A 6000-nucleotide genomic window follows, 5' to 3' on the forward strand; every position below is an offset into this window, starting at 1 on the left:
CCTCAAAGCATTTTGCTGATATCCCAGACAAATTCGTTTGGCTTCCTTTTCTAATGAGAAGGAAATAGTGCTGATTCTTTTATTGGTTGGTCAAGTAAAGTCTATGTTAAGATTGTTTTGTTCTCTGCATAACAGGAAACAATAAAGAAAAGGTTGAGCCAACCAATATTCATCTAAAATTGGCGACCTAAAGCCCTTTCATGTATTTGCTATTGGACACAAAATTGAATGCAAATAGTTTTGTTTGATTTCAGATTCAATCATTAGACTGAATCCTCCCATAATTGACAGCGCTTTGATATTTGCTTTTTTGCTTTCTCAATTCTAAGAAAGAACAACACACACACTAAAATATATACATTTAGGATTGATATTCAATAAGCAATTCAATAGACAACTAAAAACGAACCGAAAATCCCCATGTCGAATGCCGAACCACATGAAAGGCAAAAAACTTACAACCGAAAAATGTTCTTTGATTGATGCCCAAATCAGCGAATCAATTGGAATGCCAGCAAAAAACAAAAAACAAAAATATATGGAAAATGAAGGCGAAATAGAATGGGGAAAAGTAGAGGCAAATAAACTAACACCGGAAAAATGGGGGCAAAATGCTGAAAGTCAAGGTAGTTTTGTGTTGGCAAGATTGCCAAAACTCGAAGCGAACTTTTAACACTAAATTTGCATTTCCAATGCCTGTAGATGGAGGCATGGGCGTGGTTTTAGCCCAGCGTATGTGAAAAATGCGTGATTTTTGCAACCAAAAACTAAAATGTAACAACAAAAATAACTGCAACGAGTTTTCGACGCATCTTGACGAGGTAACGTGGCCAACAGGGGGCCAGCTAAAGGAGATAGTCCATCCAAGAGAATTCTGACAAGCAAAATAGTTGTGGATTGTGGAAAAAAAAGTTAGAAGAAAAATGCTTCAAGCTGAACCCGGAGATGCCATTTCAGCTGCACAGCACACACACCACCACACATCCGCACATACACGCATACGCATACACCTGGTCTGGCTGACGAGGCACTCAAATCCTTGCTTCAGAATTTACTCAGATCCTGCAGCACAGTGGCTGCAACCATGCAAAATTGACTATTAAACGGGAAGTAAAATATGAAATGTAATGAGATACAAAATTATTATCTTTAGATTTTAAAAAATTCATATTTTACAAGGAATTTAGAACTCATTACTTAAAGTCATTTGCCTTTGAAAGCCAATCTTTGATAACACAAAATAAATTGATATTGATATAGTCCCAAATACATTTCAATGCCATTTTTCAAACCACTGTGCCGAAAGCCAGCTTTGTTTTTACATGTAATGGCATTTTAATTGCGCGCTACAACTCAGCCAAGTGTCTCTCAATTAAAAGTGTCTGCTTGGCTCAAAACGACGCCCTCCTCGCTAGCCTCTCCTTACATACACATTGCGGCGTCTCGGTTTTCATTTTTTTGGTGGCAAGAAAAAAAAAAATGATGTCAGGCACATCTCGTAATTTGCCACAGAACGAACGTAGCCTTGTTCAGTCTTATGATGACTGGGGAGCCACACATACACCCCTTTACCACCTCCAAACACACATACATACACACAACTCGCACAACATTTACAGCCACACACTCTAGGCAATCGCAACACTGTTAATTATGCTAGGTAGGCAGTGTGCTCAACCAGATGAAGATAAGATAGCAGGTAACCCCAGCATAAGGAGCATCACAGGATATAGAGACTCATAATAAAGTTTAAGCATAACATTTAAATACTCAGAGTTTGCCTTACAAATGAAGTCACATTTTTCAAAAATCTGAAATATTTTGAACCTAACAGTTTTCCCCAAATCATCAATGCACACGGAGACAAATGACCCACCTGAGTTCCGTCAAAAACCTCATAAACTAAAGCATGAGTTTCATAGACGTAAATTTCGTTTGCATCATGATGCCTACGAGGATTTCCATAGATCACAAGTGGGTTAATGAATGTTGAAGTGAGAATGGTAAAGTTTAGTTCTATTCACTTTCAGTGGCAAACAAAGCCAACTTCCTGGACCTTTCTCATCTATCGATGGATTCTAGCAATATTTTTTAATGTGGGTGTGGCCACCTGTATCTATTTCTACTTCTATGGAGGACGCTGGTTCATCTATCTGACCAATTGGGGTTTTATGTTGTGTGGCATAACTAGCACAACTGGAGCTATATGCCTAAGCATATATCATAAACATCCTGAAGGGATGGGTGAGTCTAATTTATTTTAAAGGAAAACAAAAGAACTTGTTTATTGTTTATAAACTAGTTCAGCGCATATGTATTATTAAATGCTATTGGGCTTGCTATTGGATTAACCTAGTTATAGCTTATGTAGTCGGCATTGTCTACTGGGGTGCCATTCATTTTAAGAAAGGCGAAGACAGTGATCGGGGAGACGTTTCAACTGTCTACAATCTATGGACACATGCTATGCCATCTTTGCTCTTCACAGTGGATCATATGATAGTGGCTCAACCATCGCGCATCTTGCATTTCATTTATCCAATTTTCTTTGGTCTGATATATGGAATTTTCACTATTATTTACTATCTTTTAGGCGGCTTGGATGTGTAAGAAACTTGGATGTTTATATATCATAGAAAATCAACCGTTTCTTTTCAGTCGTGATCGAACATATATATATTCAATGCTGAATCATGCCATACCTCATCAGTCTTTTGGAACAATGGTCCTAATCACCTTACTCATAATTGCCTGCTCAACTTTTCACTATGGTCTATATCGCTTGAGAGTTTTTATAGCAGGCAAACTGAATAAGCTTCAGTGAGGAGGAAAAACTACGACTCCGACCCGATTCAACTAATTGCATTAAAGTGATGCGTGCTAAAACTTGTAAAAAAAAAAAAAAACTACTACTAAAATGAAACAAAGGAATGAAAAAAAAAAAAAATGGGAAAGCATTTTGCTTATGTATCTGTGTCCCTTCTGATATGTCACCCTGTCTCTTGTTTGTTGTTTACGCTGCTCGAACGTGTCTGGAAAACTAAATGCCAAGCATCCTGGCTTCCAATTCCCATACCCATCCACAATTCAGTTTGCTTTTTAATGCAAAAGCGTGTAAGATACACACAGAAAAAATAGAAACAGTACAAATTGTTATGATAGAGTTTTTGTCTGCCCCACTTGTCCTTCCATTTGCCTGACTGAATCGCAATGGTACTTTAATTTTGTGGTCCTTTAAGTAGTTGAACTAATTGTCATCTCTTAATCGTATTCCAGGAGTTTGAAGTCAGTCATTACTCAAATAAACAATTGAGCAAAGTTTGTTCACTATGCTTGGTTCACGCGCAAAAGTTAATCATACGCTGCTTAAAATTACAAATCACCGCAATCAGCAAGGACATGGACAGGACATAAGAGACACGCTGGAAATGCGCCATGACGCCGCAATGAAGATAATAATGATGCTGCTGCAAGGATAATAAGGGACGGCCTGCTGAGACGGGGGGGTTTTCCTTTTTTTTTTAGCTTCTTTCTCTGAGTCTCTTCCCTCTCTTAAGTGTTTTAAACTGCGACCATTTAACGGTAATTATTGCAACACTGTGGCACATTTTAAGTGCTCTTACACCGAACTGCCGTTGGCTTGATGCTGCTGCTTGATGATGGCCACCATCAACGAACACCTGGCTGCATAAATTTCCGGCTCAGCATTTTACTTAATCCCGTCTATTTTGCGAAAGGATTATCAAGGCAACTTTTTAATTCGCTGGCCTCCCAAGTAGCCGACATCATCCACATCCACGTAATGTCAGCAGTTTTCCTGTGGTAGCCTCTTAATGGTCCAACCCTTCCCCTCCCCAACAGCTTTGCCAACTATGTACCTGAAGTAAAATTTTTCAACACGCCTCTTGAAATCACCTTGCCATCATTTCATTTTTTAATGCCCATTGATGGCCATTTGATGCGTAGCCAAGTGAGCGCCCTGTCGACTGACTTGGCAATGGTAAAACTTTACCAAAACGACAGCGAAGATAATAATTTGAAATGATGGATTAAAATAAGCGTTAAATTGAAATAAATTACCAGCAGTTCTAGTCAATGAGAATGGTTTTGATTGGATTGTAAATTTGAGTACCGATTTTAAAACAGTTTCATAGTCATATTTCTAAATAAAATTCTAAAAAGAGAAGAGAATCTAAACTTCTACAGGAGAGAAGTTATTGAGATAAATCAAATCAAAATGAATTGAAATTGTTAAATCCGAGGTATTTTAATGCAAAAAAAAAGTCTAAATATCTTCTATCCCTTGAGCACCAACCAAACGTTTAAAGCACAAAGTATGCTCTTGGCAGCTCTAACTAACATTATGGACTTAAGTAGCCGTTAAATTGAAAGGAAGTCGAACATTTGCCATCTGGTAGTACGCGGGGTTATGGGGAGGAAAGTGTGGTTTAAATTTAATACTGCCACTCAATCAATTTTGCTACCCCATACGGCTGTTTGTTTGTATGTATGTTCGTAGCATGTCCTGAATCCTTACCATATTGTCATTTGCAGAGAACGAAACAGAAGGAGGAGCTCATCATTATCCGTTCAGGTCCTAGCCCCTTCGACTCACCGACCCACTCCTCCCACGCTTATGGACTTTACCCAGCCTTCTGAACACATTTTTCGCTTATTTATTTATTGTCATGGTTGTTTATTGTTTTCTGGCTTTGATTGGCTTGGCCTTATTATAAAGGAAAAATGGCTTTGTATATGCATTGCCTTAATCAAAATCAACTTCTAAAGCTAGCCGAATCCTTGAAATGATGGAATTTGCCAGCAAAATATTTCTGAATATTTCTGCCATCCTTTTAGAAGATGAGGAGGACTCAGAAAAACCATGTACACATTTTGCTGCCTCATGTCCGGCCCGTATATCTGCCCCTTTTTGCTTGAATTTTATATATGTATGTATGTATGAACATCCTATATACATATATGTATATATTCTTTTGCTTTGAAAATCCCCATCTTATTGGCATATAGATTTATGGTCTTATGCTCAAATGATTGTTTGCTCTCGTAAAGAGAAAACCCTTCCCATATCCCATTCATATAACCATTCGCCCCACTCCCCCAAAAAGAGAAAAACCAACCAAGACCAAACCCAAAAAAGTGATAATCAAGTTATAAATTTAAATTGAAACTCATAAATTTGCGTGGGAAAATATTTTTTCACGTTCCTCTTTTCCCTTTCATGCAAGAAAATGAAACAAAAACGAAATATTATCCGTAAGGATTTCTTTTCTGTATGGCATACATTTATCGAAATGTATATTATTTGTTGGTAAGTACATATATATATACATACATATGTATATATATTTATATTTGCATCTGTGTCTGTCAGTATATATGTATGTGTACGACACAAATATGTATTTATTACCGGAAATCACATATTTCCGGCGGCTTTGCTCTTGGCTGAGCGGTAGACGACGCGCCATTAATGAGCAGCACAATTAAATTTCACTCTCGTAAGTAGACCAATGGAAAAGAAAAGTGTAATAGTACGAAAATGAAGAGTTATCATTACTTAGTAAAGGGTAGACCCATATGATATCCTATAAAAAGGATCAACTCAGTGGTCAATTGTAGGCTGTCCTTATTAGAAGTTTTCAATTGTTTTAATGCGACTATTACTTAATTCATTTTTCTTTAGGTTGTCTCAAAAGTCACAAATTATTATTCTAAAAAGAAAGAACGGATCTCACTAGGAGTTGTTTACTATAAATCCTTTAGAACTTTTATTAGCAACTCATTTCATCATCTAATGACAAATGAAATAAAAGCCTTCAGTACATCTTGTATACTTTGAAGATTATTTCCCGAAATAATTATTTTTAAAGTTGCAATTTCTTTTTGTTAAACCACTAAATTGGCAATAAAGGTTATTAATAACAAATACTTATACTTGAAAATTGTTGGATAGTTTCAAAGTATTTGTTAAATTCACAT

General features: G+C 36.9%; 1 long non-coding RNA gene across 2 annotated transcripts; it reads left to right on the plus strand.

Moving 5' to 3' along the window:
* The first annotated feature begins 1788 nt into the window (after nt 1-1788).
* LOC137573050 (uncharacterized) lies at nt 1789-2927 on the plus strand. 2 transcript variants are annotated; one of them, XR_011031790.1, is made up of 4 exons: nt 1789-1974; nt 2031-2244; nt 2357-2606; nt 2659-2927. It is a non-coding gene; the product is annotated as an uncharacterized lncRNA (long non-coding RNA). The 2 variants fall into 2 exon arrangements; XR_011031789.1 differs by having other exon boundaries at nt 1798-1974; nt 2303-2606.
* The last annotated feature ends 3073 nt before the right edge of the window (nt 2928-6000 follow it).

This window comes from Drosophila tropicalis, unplaced genomic scaffold (assembly GCF_018151085.1).
Source record: "Drosophila tropicalis isolate 14030-0801.00 unplaced genomic scaffold, ASM1815108v1 contig_393, whole genome shotgun sequence".
Lineage (NCBI taxonomy): Eukaryota > Metazoa > Arthropoda > Insecta > Diptera > Drosophilidae > Drosophila > Drosophila tropicalis.